The following is a 15,640-nucleotide window of genomic DNA, read 5'->3' as shown; positions in this document are numbered from 1 at the left end:
ATTTGTCAGGTCTCTCCACCGTAAAGTTACTCTTTCTCTCCACTTTCCATTACTGTGCTCTTTGGAAAGAAGTCACTGTGTACAGCTCACACTTAAGGCAGGAAGAATTACGCTACCCCTCCTTTAGTGTGGAGTACCTACATGAGTTATTGGACTTCTGCACAAGAGATAAGTGTTTTCTCCCTCATTTATTAATTTATTCAATCATTTATATCAGTAAGGATTCATGGAGATTTATGCTTTGGGCTATAATCCAATACTACTTTATTTATTTTGTTACTCTAATTATTCCAAGTTTGTCCATTGGGAGCTCTTTCTGTTGGCTCTGATGTCCCTTTGACATACCCTCATCAATATGTTTAGCAAATTGTATTTTAATAATAATTTTGATTATTTCTTCTCTGACATAGTGTCTATCCTCTACTTCTGGAACACTGATTAGATGTTGGAGCTCCTAGATTTTTCCTTTGTAACTTTTTAATATTTTCCGTCTTTTTAAAAATTTTTTTATTTTTTATTTATTTTTTTAAAGATTGGCACCTGAGCTAATAACTGTTGCCAATCTTCTTTTTCTTTTCCTTCTTCTGCTCCCCAAAGCCTCCCAGTACACAGTTGTATATTCTAGTTGTGAGTGCCTCTGATTGTGGTATGTGGGATGCCACCTCAGCATGGCTTGATGAGCGGTGCCATGTCCCTGCCCCGGGTCCAAACCGGCGAGACCCTGGTGGGCCGCTGAAGCAGAGTGTTCAAACTTAACCACTTGGCCACCGGGCCGGCCCCTCCATCTGTTTTCTTTTTGCTCTATATTCTAGGATATTTCCTTAATTTTACTTCCAGCCCACCGATTTGGTCTTTTAGGCTGGTTTTATCATTCAGCCTGTTAATTAAAATATTTAGATCAATAATTATATTCATTCATTCTTTCATTTTCTAAGAACCCTTTTTGTATCTCTGGTTGTTTTTCATTGCGATCTGTATTTTACTTTGCTGTCATGGGATTGTTTTTCTCAAAGATCTGGCAACTCTTGGCTTTCAGTTTATATTAGGAATGAAATGATTGCGTTGGTTAATGTAGACGGCTGGAGTGGATTTTCTTTGCAGCCCTCAGGTCTGCTTTCCTAACAGGTGGCTCCTCTGAAGAGGAGGTCTAGGCACAGGTAGTGCGAGAGGACAGGTTTTAGCAGCAGGAGGCCTTCCTGGTAGATAGGTGTGGGGCAGGGAGTAGTAGGCAAGTGCGATTGGATGGAGGGCTAACTGGAGAGCTACTGGGATGGAGCCCATTTGCTGTTTTCTATTCCCTGTCCTTGGGATAGTGCCAATTCTACTTTTTCAGCTTTTTATGCCCTCATTAGGGGCAGTTTCTTCAGAGAACATTCTTGAACTTTTCCTGCCAGCAGTTCTGGTCAGGTGAGGGGAAAAAAAAGGGCCAGGTGAGGGGCTGGCCCTGGGGTGTAGTGGTTGAGTTCATGCACTCCAGCCACCTGGGATTTGTTGGTTGGGATCCTGGGCACGGACCTACATGCCGCTTATCAAGCTGTGCTGTGGCGGCATCCCACATACAAAATAGAGGAAGATTGGCACACATGTTAGCAACAATCTTCCTCAAGCAAAAAGAGGAAGACTGGCAGCAGATGTTAGCTCAGGGCCAATCTTCCTCACCAAAAAAGGGGGCCAGGTGGAGAGAAAGGACCGTAACTGTTCTCACTCATGCCAATAAATTTTGAAAATTCATAACTTTGGGAACGCATACTTTCCCACCCACTTTTCTCAAGGCTGCTTTGGCAAGAACCCTTCTGATGATCTGTGGTTTCCTATCCTCTGGCTTCTCTTTTGATCTCATCTGCTTTCAAATGTCTGGAATTTCACAAAATTTTTGGTCTGTGAATGACACCTTTGTTTTCCAGCACAGTTACGGTTTTTGAAAGCTTTTTATTATGGAAATTTCTAAATGTGTATAAAAGTGGAGGGAATAATATAATGAAACCCTATGTACCCATCATTCAGCTTCCGCAAGTATCAGCACATGGCTAATCTTATTTAAGCTATTTAATCTATTTAATCTTATTTAATCTATTTAAGTTCCCCACTGTCTTTAACAACCCCCCCAATTATTCTTAAATATATCCCAGTTATATCATTTCACCAGTAAATACTTCTGTATGCATCTCTAAAAGATAAGTCTTTTAAAACTATATTGCTGTTATCACACCAAAAAAATTAGCAATAATCCCTTAATAGTATGAAATATCCTCTCAGTGTTCAAATTTCCCCAATTATGTCAAGCTTTTTTCTTTTTAATTACAGTCTGTTTTTTCAAATCAGTATCTAAACAGGGTCCACACATTGTATCTGGTTGCAGTTAAGTTTGTCACTTTTCTTTTAATTTATTGGACCCACCTCCTGTTTTTAAATTTTTTCCTTATAATTTTTTTGTTGAAGAAATCAGGCTATTTTACTGTAGAACTTCTACATTTTGAATGTTACTGATTGCCTCTTGTGTCATTTAACATGTTCTTTGGCCCCTCTGTTACCTATCAACTAATAGTTAAATCAACAGACATAATTAGATTCAGGTTTTTTTTTTTTTTTTTTTGGCAGGAACATTTCGTAGGTAGTGGTGTGTGCTTTGTGTTGTTTTGCAAGAGGTGACACATAATGTCTGGTTATTTCTCTTTTGGGAGCATTAAAATTGATCAGTGGGTTCAAGTGGTGCTGGGGTAAATCAACCATTATAAATAAGACTTCCCATCAGCCTACCACTTAATGTTCTGAGCAGCCGTTAATAATGACTGCCTAGATCCATGATTTCATTTGGGGTTACAAAGTAGCGGTGTTCTAAGTTAATTGTTTGTTCTTGAACAAATACTTTATACGCTTGAATTCTTTTAGAAAAAAAGAACATTTCCTCATCAACTATTTGGTTACTTTTAGATACAGTTAGTTATAGGAAAGGCAGGATATGAAAATTTCCATGAAATGGATAGTTTTCAAAAAACACAGTTTACCAAAATTTACCCAAGAAGATGAAGAGAATCTGAATAAAACCTGAACATTCTTAATCTATTAAAGAAATTCATGTCACAATTGAAAGCCTCCCATAATGAAAACTCCAGACACAGATGGCTTCAGTGGTGAATTCTTTCAAACATTTAAAGAAGAAAATGCAATTCTTATTCAAACTTTTCCCAAGAATAGAAACAGCAGAGACTCTCCCAAACTTATCAGGCCATCATAACTTGAATACCAAAACCTAACAAGGATGTTCCAAGAGGAAAGTTAGAGTCTATCATCTCCTATGAACACAGACTCCAAAATCCTAGAAAAAATATTACAAATCAAATCTAGCAATATGTAGGGGCTGGCCCCATGGCCGAGTGATTAAGTTCGCATGCTCTGTGTCGGGGGCCCAGGGTTTTGCTGGTTCAGAGCCTGGGCGCGGACATAGTACCGCTTGTCAAACCACGCTGAGGCAGCGTCCCACATAGCACAACCGGAAGGACCTACAACTTGAATATACAGCTATGTACCGGGGGGCTTTGGGGAGAAGGAATAAGAAATCTAGCAATATGTAAAAAAGGACAAATATATCATGACCAAGTAGGATTCATTTCAGGAATGCAAGATTGGTTTAACCTTTGAAAATCAGTGTATTTCACCTCATTAACAGAATAAAGGGGAAAAAACCCACATTATCATTTCATCAGATGTAGAAAAAGCATTTAACGAAATTAAACAATATTTATCATAAAAAATATAGATTCTCAACAACCTAAGAAGGGAACTTCCTCAGTCTAGTAAAGGGTGTCTACAGAAAGCCTGCATCATGCTTAATGGTGAAATATTGGTAGCAGGAATGAGACCAGGAAGTCGATTTTTGCCCCTTCTTAGTCAGCTTTGGACTGGAGGCTCCAGCCAGTGTGTCATCAAACTTTTGGGTTTCACCAATCTGGTAGGTGAAAAATGGTATCTTTGGGTAACTTAATTTGCCTCTCTTTTATTACTGGGGAAGTTGAACATCTTTTTATATGTTTAAGGACCATTTGTGTTTCTTTTTCTTGAAATATGTGTTCTCTTCTCTTTCCCATTTGTCTATGGGGTGGATGGCCTTTTTCTCAATTTTTAAACAAACACTTGAAATTAAACCTTTATTTGTGATACAAGTTGTAAATATTTTTTCCTTATTTGCCATTTGTCTTTTTCCTTGGTTTAGGATATTTTTTGGCATGCAGTTTTCTTTTTTCAATTTTATGTGGTCCAATTTAGCTGTATTTTTCTCTTTTTGCTTCTGGACTTTGAGTCCTAGTTAGGAAGGTTTTTTACAATCCTGAGTTATAGAAGAATTCACATATGATCTTTTCTAAACATGTATGGTTTAATTTTTTACTTTTAAATCTCTGTTCTATTTGGAAGTTGTCAGATCCTGTTTTATTTTTTTTCATGCAGCTAACAAGTTACCCCAGTACCATTTATTAAAGGTCCATCTTTCCTCCACTGTATTAAGATACAGGTGGGTCCATTTCTGGATATTCTGCTCATGTGCCAATACCCTACTTTAAATATTGAGGCTTTATAATATGTTTTTTTTTAAAATAAGCTTTATTTTGTTGATTTTTTTTAGATGAAAATATAGGAGAATATTATTTCAAGAGGATGGACTTTTCAAAGGAGCAACAATATATATATACCATAAAAATAATAAATTTAGCTGCATCAATATTTAAAACTTTGATGTCACAAAAGACATTAAAAAGGTTTAAAATCAAGGATGTGAAAAGACATTTGACACATATATAAGGTACAAATATTCTAAACTGTATAAAGAACTACAAATCAAAATGTAAAAGACAATAGGCAACTCATTAATGAGGAACCTGGCCCAAGTAAAATAACATGAATACACAGAAGAGGAAGGCCTAATGGTCAAGAAACAGGAAAAGATAATCGACCTCACCAGCTGTCACAGAAATGCAAGTTACAAGAACTATCCATGTCACGTTTCTAGCCAGGTGATTTGCAAAAAATTAAAAGTCTGAAAATAATAAAAATCTTAAGAGGACACATGTTATTGAGGAAGGAGGGTGGAATTAGATTTCTCATAAACTGATGGTGGGGATGAAAATTAGTACAAGCATTTTATGATTGATTTGACAATATCCAGCAAAGCTTACTTATATGACCCAGCAATTCCACTTCTAGGTATATTCTCCAGTTATTCTATGACAAAGGCCATAGGGTGACGTCTAACAAAACTTTTGTGCAGCATTTGTCTTTCATAGACTTAATTTTTAGGACAGTTTTAGATTGACAAAAAATTGAGAAGATTGTATAGAGAGTTCCACATATCCCACACCCAGTTTCCCCTCTCATTAACATCCTACATTAGTATGGTACTTTTGTTGTAATTAATGAACCATTACTGATATGTTGTTACTAACTCAAGTGCATACTTCAATCAGATCTCTTTAGTTTTTACTCAATGTCCTTTTTCCATGCCAGGATCCTATCCAGGATACCACATTGGATTTAGCCATCCTGTCTCCTTAGGCTCCCCTTGGTGTGACAGTTTCTCAGACTTGTTTTTGATGAGCTTAACAGCTTTAAGGAATACTGAGCAGGTATATTGTAAAATGCCCCTCTACTGGGGCCTTTGTCTGATGTTTTTCTCATGATTAGACTGGGGTTATGAGCTTTTGGGAGGAAGACCACAGAGGTAAAGTGCCATTTTCATCACATCATATCAAGGGCACATATTATCAACATGATTTATCACTGTTGATGTTGACCTTGATCACTTGGCTGAGGTAGTGTTTGTCAGATTTATTCACGGTAAAGTTACCCTTTTTTCCCTTTGTTTTCCATCTTGTCCTCTTCGGAAGGAAGTCACTATGTGTAATCCACACTTAAGGAGTGGAGAGTTAGGCTCTACTTCCTTGAGCTCAGACATCTACATAAATGGAACAATACATGAGAGATTTGTTTCTTCCCCCGTGTTTATTTATTCAATCATGTATATCAGTATGAACTCTTGGATACTTATTTTCTACTTTGGGTTATATAATGTTTTAATATCTGATAAGGCAAGCCCCCATCATTATCTATCTTTTTCAGGTGTTTCTTGGCTATTCTTGCTTGTTTCTCCTCCCTAAAGTGCTTTATAATCAACTCCAGGAAACAAAAATTTGATGATATTTCTATTAGGATTGCATTAAATATATATACTAATTTAGAATTAGTTGACATCCTTTATTATGGTAGGTATGCCTATCCAAAAATATGGTATTTTCCATTGTTTTAAGTCAAGTTTTGGTCTTTTTAGAAGAGTTTTGTCATTTTCCTCATGGAAGTTTTGAACCTTTCTTGTTAAGTTTATGCCTAACATTGTTATTAATTCTTTTAAAAAAGTCCAATAGCTGTTGCATCAATGGAATTTGGGTGGTATGGAATGGAGTGTTAATGTGTGTGTTCAGTCTTTCCCATTGGACCAGAAGTCTTGATATATTTTTTTGCCTTTCCCTTTTTAAAAATTTTTTTTTTTATTGTGATAAAATATACATAATAGTTTTCACTTTAACCATTTGTAAGTGTGCAATTCAGAGGCATTAAATACATTCACAATGTTGTGTACCCATCATCACTATCTGTACCCAAAACCTTCTCATCATCTCCAGCATAAACTCTGTACTCATTAAACAGTAACTTTCCGGGGCTGGCCCCAGGCCCGAGTGGGGAAGTTCCGCACGCTCCATTTCACTGGTTTGGATGCTGGGCGCGGATATGGCACTGCTTATCAGGCCATGCTGAGGCGGTGTCCCACATAGCATAACCAGAAGGACCTACAACTAGAATATATAACTATGTACTGGGGGGCTTTGCAGGGAAGAAAAGGAAAGAAGTTTAGCAACAGATGTTAGCTCAGGTGCCAATCTTTAAGAAAAAAAAAAAACAATAGCTTCCCCTTTTCCCCTTCCCCAGCCCCTGGTAACCTCAATTCTGCCTTCTGTCTCTATGAATTTGCTTATTCTAGGTACCTCATATAAGTGAAATCATACAATATTTGTCCTTCTGTTTCTGACTTATTCCATTAAGCAAAATGTTTTCAAGGTCCATCCATGTTGTAGCATATGTCAAAATTTCATTCCTTTTTATGGCTGAATAGTATTCTCTGATCCATTGTTATCATAAAATATATTTATCATTCTTTTACTTGGTGAATAGTAGTTCTAGTTTCACTCAAATCCTTACCTGAACTTTTCTCTTTTTTAAGAATGTCATCTAACATTGTTGATTCTCAGTAAATATTGAGTGGGTCACTGTTTCAGTGTAATTAAAGTATTGCCACATAAAACAAGCCAAAAGTTAAAGATGAGGAAGCATTCAAGAAAAAGAGCCTTCTCAAATCAGGAATTTTTCAAATATTTATAATGTATCAGATAATCAGAAATAAAGCAGAAGGTTTTTTTCTGTTTCTTTTGATTGTTAAGCCTAAGGAACCTTACTGTGTTTCTTATAAATGAAACTTGAGTGTAGGAAAACAAAGTGTATTACTGGTCACAATCCATTAAAATTTCACATTATAAAACAAAGAGTAGTTATAAGTATAAAGTAATACTTGAAAACAGAACAAAAGGACATGATTTAGCAATGTCAAGGCCTGTTACGGAGTGACCTGCATGCCTTGGTTTAATTTGTCCCCAGCACTTCTTTTGGTTGGTTTTGCAAACATCTAAAAAGAGAGAAATGAGCTATCTCTTCCTAAATATGCTAGGGGTTTTGGGGAGAGGGGTAGAGTGTTAACTAGTTTGAGGATGGTTTTGTATCATGGGCAAGCAGCAGGTACAGTAAAGTTAGGGGAAATAAATAAGTACCACAAAATGTCATGACAGCACAAGATAAATGCAAACCATTCTGGAGTTTCCTTTGTCCTTCACTGTAGATAGTGCTCTCTCATTGTGCTTAGTAGTGATATTTATTCTTGTTTTTGGTGGGGGGGAGTTTGAGGTAGGGATGTGCTGTTTGAGACTTAGTGAACTCTCATAAAACCACTTTTATATGACTGGATCCACTGTTTCAAATTTGCTCTACACACCAAGATATGGAACAGGCTGCCAGCTTTCAGCATCTCCAAGAATTCTAAGTGCAAACTATTGTTTGCAAAAAGAGTTAGATACTTCAAAAGTATGTCCTGTAAAAATGATAACATTTATTGTTTCTGTAAAAATAATACATGTTAATTATAAATTTAGAAATGGATAAAAGTATAAGGAAAACAAATCCATAATACTACTTCTCAGAGATAAGATAATCACTGTTAAATTTTCTTGACACATGTATAAGGTTATTTATTACAGCATTGTTTATAATAGTGGAAGTGTGGAAACAACCCAAGTGTCCATTAATCAGTGACTAGTTAAATGTCATGATACATTCGCACAGTGGAATACTATTTAGCTATAAAAATGCTTTATGTACTAAAATAAAAAATCAATAGTCTTTATTATTAAATGAGACAAGCAAGGTAAAGAGTAGTGAATGCTACCTTTTCTGAAAGAGAAAGGTAGGGATAGATGAAATACATTCGTATTGATTTGGATGTATTTACTTAGTAAAAGGAAAAGATAGGTAAGAAACAAGTAAAAGTTGTTATCCATATGGGACGGGGAGGAAGTAGGGTTAAAGGAATCACCTTGGGAGTGAGACTTCTCAGTATCCACACTTTTATTTTGATTTTTGAATCATGTGAATGTATAACCTATTTTTAAAAAGTTTAACTATCATAAGCTGTAGAGCTGAAATATAGCCTCACATTTGCTGTTCAAATTGAGGAAGTGCAATAATTTATTACAGCCAAGATTGGGGAAAATTTAAAGTATTCATTTTTTTTAATGAATGCCTTTATTTTTAACAAAGACTGGTGATGGGGTTCAGGACATACTACCCCAAAATATGGCATCTTGGCATATTGAAAATTTTAAGCTGAAGGAGTTTGAGAAAACAGCGGAAGCAGGAAGGTCACTCTGACCTTCCCCCCTTCTCCCCTGAAGCGGGTCATAAAACCTTGATGTGAAAGGTGCCCTTCCTCTACCTGAGGAAAGGAGCAGCCTTATCTCTGAAGACAGAGGCTGAAAAGAATCCGAACAGACCGGCCTTGCTAAGTGTCCCCCAGTTTGCTACACTACCCCATGCTCTCGGACCTCTCTTATTCCTATCTGACTGCCTGTTCTTCAAATCCAGCATAAAAATGTGCAGGTCTGTTTCTCCCGGTCTTCATTTCCTTATGAAGGCTCCTGTGTCACGTAAATCTTAGATTCAATGAATTTGCATGCTTCTCTCCTGTTAATCTTTTTCAGTTTAATTTTCAGACCCAACCAGGGACCCTACGAGAGTGGAGGAAAACTTTTTCCTCCCCTACACTGGAGAGTTTCTGCTTTATGGTAATCTGAGAAGCAGATTGTTTCCTGTTCATTTTTAGATTGAGGAGAGTAGAGGTAATTTCTTTCTCTGTAAAGCAAGAGTTAATTGAAGTTTAGATGAAGGTGAGGTAGACTCTGGTAATAGATTATTTTTTTAAGAGAAACTGACCAAACATGAATGAATGGGATCAGCCAGCTGGTAGAGTCGTTGCTTAGTTGCCTAGGGGTAGTAATTTGTAATCTGTCACCCCGAGTCAGGGTTGCTTGAAAATGTATTTTATGTGAGAATATTATATAAATATTCAGTAAAATGGCACATGAGTAGCAAGTTTTCTGGAGAGTCTGAAAAGATTTAGAAGAATCAAGGCATGTAAAACCATGGAAACAGAATTTTTATAGCTAGAGATGCATATCAAAAACCAAACAACAAAAAAATAACCAACCAACCAAAAACCCTGTTAGTAGTGGTCATTTATTGACTGAGAAGAAGTGGCAAAAAAAATTGATGAAAGAAGTACTCTTCATTTGAGAAGAAGCTGACCAAATGGGGGGAAGACGAGGAGGAGAGGAGGGGGACCAGGTCCCAAAGAACGGCTGGAGATGGGAAGCTGCAGCAGTAGAAATGAAAGGACACCACAAATATCCAGAAAAATCTGCACATCTTCTTCTGTCTACATGGGCCATGCTGTAAAATGAAAATTGGTGTTTTGGATGAAGAACTGCAAGAACGACAAGATCCTAAGTCGATGAAAATTATGTTTTCAGTATTCTGGGTCTAACAAGGAAAAAAGCAGAACTGGTACACTTTAGGGAGATTTTTTAAAAGGGTTGGGAAGTTGTGGTAGCTGACCTTGAAACTCCCTTATTGTTCTAAAACCAATTCTACAGTTGCAGTGCTTGTAGAGTGACTTCTTAGACCATATGCTCGTAGCCAAGTGGAGTGTCACTTCTGGTGCATCAGTGAGAAAAGCCATCATAAAAACCGAGTAGCTATATGGGATCGAACAATTTGTAAGTATTGGAGTAAAGCAGTGGTTCTCGAAATGTGGACCCTCAGCATGATGTTTTTGAGATGAATCACTGCTGTGTTAGTAGTTGGTTCATCTTTGCTGCTGAGTGGTAGCACATTGTATGAATATACCCACAGTTTATCTATTTACCTCTTGATAGATGTGGAATATTTCTGGCTTTTGGCTGCTGTGTTAAAGCTGGTATGAACATTTGTGTACAGTTCTTTGTTTAGACATATTTTCGTTTATCTTGGGCAAATGTCTAGGAGTGGAATTTCTGAGCCGTATGATAGCTTATTTTTAATTCTATAAGAAACGGCCACACTATTTTCCAAAGTGGTGTACGGTCACGCACTTCTGTCAGCAATGTATGAGCGAGCATTCCAGTTGTGCCACATCCTTGTCAACACCTCAAATTATCAGGCGTTTGAATTTTAGACATTCTAGTGGGGGTATAGTAGTATCTTACTGTGGTTTTAATTTACATTTCTCTGATGACTTATGATTTTGAGCATTTTTCATCCTGTGCCTGCTTTTTAAAAATTTGCGAAATACTTAAAGACCCTAGCCTGTAACTGTGGGTGGAGTCATAGAATTCCAAAAGTCTTAGCACACAACAGCACAGCCATTTCACATTGGTATAAATCTCTACAATCACAGTGCTCTTAGGGTGGGTACTGTACACATAGTTCATGACACATGATAGTTTCAATAAACATAGCTGAATTACGGTCTAGTGAAATGCTTAAAGGCAACAGTTGCCATAAGTAAGGGTGGGAAGGGTTTTTCAGAAGGTAGTGTATCTGATTTAACTTGAATATTTCAATATCTCTCATTTTATTAGGCAGTGAAGCTCCTAGGGGGAAAATCGTGTTTAAGATTATTTTTAAATAAAATGTGTGGAATAATGACAGAAGCCATGAAACTAGAAGATTAGAAAAAGAGTGCTGTGTAAAGCAGTTCTTTAAAAATGCAGGGCATGCTCTTGCCTGGACTTAGTTTCTTCATCTACAAAATGGGACAATTAGTGAATCTGAGTCCTCTTTCAGCGAAGTCATTGCTTGCTATTGAACTGCCCCACGATGATTAGGTAGTTTTTTCATATGATTAGATTACTAGATTTAACAACATGGTTTTGGAGGAAAAAGAATATTAGTACTAACAGTGAGATAATTTTCCTTTTTTCTCTATTTAAGATAATTAAGTGAAATGAACCTCTGGATTTTCTAACTGTGATAGTCTAATATTCACGAGATCTTTTCCCCAACATGTTGTTATGAAAAATTTTCAAACATACAGAGAAGTTGAAAGAATGTTATGATGAACACTCATATACCTACCACCTAGATTCTACAATTAACATTTTACTATACATGTTTTATCACATATCTATCCATCTGTTGATTGCTCAATCCATCATATATTTTTTTTACATATTTCAAAATAAATGACAGACACCAGTACACTTCCCTGTAAAAGCTTATAAATTCTTTTTGAAGGATGGAGTCTCTGGGTATACCTATGCTCTGTTGCATACACATGCCTGTTTTCTGGAAATGAGATACTAGTGTATTTCCTAGAATAAATATCTCTAGATATCAGCCTTTAGGACAGTGGCTCTCAACCAGGGGCAATTTTGCCCCTTAGGGGTCATTTGGCAATGTCTGGAGACATTTTTGGTTGTCACGACTTGGATGTGTTACTAGCATCTAGTGGGTAGAGGTCAGGGACGCTGCTAAACATCCTAGGATGCACAGGATGGCCCCCACAACAAAGAATGATCCAGCTCAAAATGTCAGTAGTGCTGAGGTTGAGAAACCCTGTTTTAGGAAATGGTAAACTTATCTCTAGAGTTACCTAGAAACAAATTGTAGTATAAAGTTCTTTTCACACGGTGTAGGAGAGCTCAGCAAAACTAAGAGGAAACAAAGGCTTGGAGAACAGTTTCTTTTTTTTTAACTACCCTTGTTCTGCTTGTGAAATTATTTTACTGAGGTATCTTGTGCTCATGATTTAATTTCTTCTGTTCCTCTTTTTTCTCATTTAGATCTAAAATAATCATGCATTTTCTTGCAAAGTGGTCTGAAATCTGCAGATGACAAGGGACAAAGAACTCAGCATTTTCAGGATGACAACTGTCCCACACAAACAACCCCTACGGAATGAGCAAGCCTTCTCAGGAGTTAGGGATAAAAGGGGCAAGGGGAACAGGGGTCCAAACAAGACGCATGGATTGATCTGTCTTTCTAGTTTTCATGTATGTTATTGTTTCCTTAACCCTCATGGCATCTCAATTTAGGTCATCTGAACAGAGTTTGCTTTGAATTTCTCATCTCTGCTTTCTCTGACATGCACATAATTGAGAAGAATAAAAATAGAAGGAAAGCAAAGGGTTGAAAGACAAAAGCAAAAATGTAAAATCATACTTGGCAACAATTATTCTTTCATGGTAATTATCAATGTGTTTTTGCCTCTAAATAAGTTAGATGTTCCTTTTCCATGTACCTACCAACCTCACCCTCATCCCCATCATTAGCCGAGTGTCATAAAAACTACCGTGGAGAGGCGAAGGAGCGCAAATCCTCATCATTTCTCATACTGGAAAAATAGAATACTGTATTTGAAAATCTCCACCTTATAATTGCGCTCCCTTCAAGCATCAAAAATGCAGACCAACTTGCCAGACTGATCTTGGTACGTTCATGGTAACTTTGTGGTTTTGTGTGTCTCTTTTTCCTTGAAATTATTTATTTGCTAATTTTTAAAATAGATAAACCATTCCTAAAGTAAAAATTCACTGGATGCAAGAGGATACACAGTGCAAATGAATCTCCATCCACCCTGTATCCTCCCTCAGTGCCCCAAACAACCATTGTTGCCAGCTTTTTGTGCATCACTCCAGACACATTATATGCCTATCCAAGCATGTGCTTAGTCTCCCTGCTCCTCCTTATGCAAATAGAAACTTCATGTACACTGTCCTGTACCATGCTTTTTATTTCAAATGAGCTATACATACAGTAAAGGGTGCAAGTCTTAAGTACACAACTCAACGAATTTTTACCTAAGTATACACCTGTGAAACCAGTCAAGGTAGAGAATGTTGTCAGCATCTCAGAGGTTCCTTGGTATCTAGAGAAGCCAAGAATCTTCAATCTAAAAGAGACCTCCTCCTCTAAGATTTGAACTAGCAGTAAATTTTTTTAAAGTATATATGTATGTATTTTTATTTTATTGAGGTCATAGTAGTTTATAACATTGTGAAATTTCAGTTGTACATTATTATTCGTGAGTCACCATGTAAATGTACTCCTTGTGCCCACCCCCCAACTCTCTTCCCCTCTGGTAGCAACTAATCTGTTCTCTTTGTCCATGTGTTTGTTTATCTTCCACATATGAGTGAAATCATATGGTGTTTGTCTTTCTCTGTAGGGCTTATTTTGCTTAACATAATACCCTCAAGGTCCATCCATGTTGTTGAGAATGGGACGATTTTGTCTTTTTTATGGCTGAGTAGTATTCCATTGTATATATACATCATGTCTTCTTTACCCAATCATTTGTTGATGGGCACTTGGGTTGCTTCCACGTCTTGGCTATTGTAAATAATGCTGCAATGAACTTAGGGGTACATAAGTTTCTTTGAATTGTTGATTTCAAGTTCTTTGGATAAAGAACCAGTAGTGGGGTAGCTGGGTCATATGGTATTTCTATTTTTAGTTTTTTGAGAAATCTCTGTACTGTTTTCCATAGTGGCCGCACCAGTTTGTATTCCCACCAGGAGTCTATAAGGGTTCCCTTTTCTCAAGATCCTCTCCAACTTTGTTATTTTTTGTATTGGTGATTATAGCCATTCTCACAGGTATAAGGTGATATCTTAGTGCAGTTTTGATTTGCATTTCCCTGATGATTAGTGATGTTGAAGTTCTTTTCATCTGCCTATTGGCCATCTGTATGTCTTCTTTGGAAAAATGTCTGTTCAGATCCTCTGTCCATTTTTTGATCAGGTTGTTTGGTTTTTTGTTGTTGAGTTGTGTGAGTTCTTTATATATTTTGGAGATTAACCCCTTGTCAGATATATGATTTGCAAATATTTTCTCTCAGTTGGTTGGTTGTCTTTTCATTTTGTTTATGGTTTCCTTTAGCTTGCAGAAGCTTTTTAGTCTAATGAAGTCCCACTTGTTTTTTTTTTTTATTTTGTTTCCCTTGCCTGAGTAGACATGGTATTCGAAAAGATGATGCTAAGACCAATGTCACAAGCGTACTGCCTATATTTTATTCTAGGAGTTTTATGGTTTCACCACTTACCTTCAAGTCTTTGATCCATTTTGAGTTAATTTTTGTGTATAGTGAAAGATGATGGTCTACTTTCGTTCTTTTGCATGTGGTTGTCCAGTTTTCCCAGTACCATTTATTGAAGAGACCTTCCTTTCTCCATTGTGTGTTCTTAGCTCCTTTGTTGAAGATTACCTGTCTGTAGACATGTGGTTTTATTTCTGGGCTTTCAATTCTGTTCCATTGATCTGTGTGTCTGTTTTTGTACCAGTACAATGCTGTTTTGATTACTATAACTTTGTAGTATCTTTTGAAGTCAGGGATTGTGGTGCGTCTAGCTTTGTTCTTTTTTCTCAGGATTTCTTTAGCTATTTGGGGTCTTTTGTTATTCCATATGAATTTTAGGATTCTTTGTCCTATTTCCATGAAGAATGTCATTGGGATTCTGATTGGGATTGCATTGAATCTGTAGATTGCTTTAGGTAGTATGGACACTTTATATTTATTCTTCCAACCCGTGAGCATGGAATATCTTTCCATTTCTTCATGTCATCATCCATTTCTGTCAATAATGTCTTATAGTTTTCATTGTATGGATGTTTCACCTTCTTAGTTACATCTATTCCTATATGTTTTAATCTTTTTGTTGTGGTTGTAAATGGATTGTGTTCTTGAGTTCTCTTTCTGTTAGTTCATTATTAAAGTATAGAAATGCAACTGATTTTTCTAAGTTGACTTTGTACCCTGCAACCTTGCTGTAGTTGTTCATTATTTCTAATAGTTTTCCAATGGATTCTTTAGGGTTTTCTATATATAAAATCATGTCATCTGCAAAGAGTGAGAGTTCTACTTCTTCACTGCAAATTTGGATACCTTTTATTTCTTTTTCTTGCCTCATTGCTCTGGCCAAAAGCTCCAGTACTATGTTGAATAAGAGTGGCAAGA

The sequence above is a fragment of the Equus caballus genome, chromosome X (assembly GCF_041296265.1).
Source record: "Equus caballus isolate H_3958 breed thoroughbred chromosome X, TB-T2T, whole genome shotgun sequence".
Classification (NCBI taxonomy): Eukaryota; Metazoa; Chordata; class Mammalia; order Perissodactyla; family Equidae; genus Equus; species Equus caballus.
Note: the sequence above shows the minus strand (reverse complement) of the source record.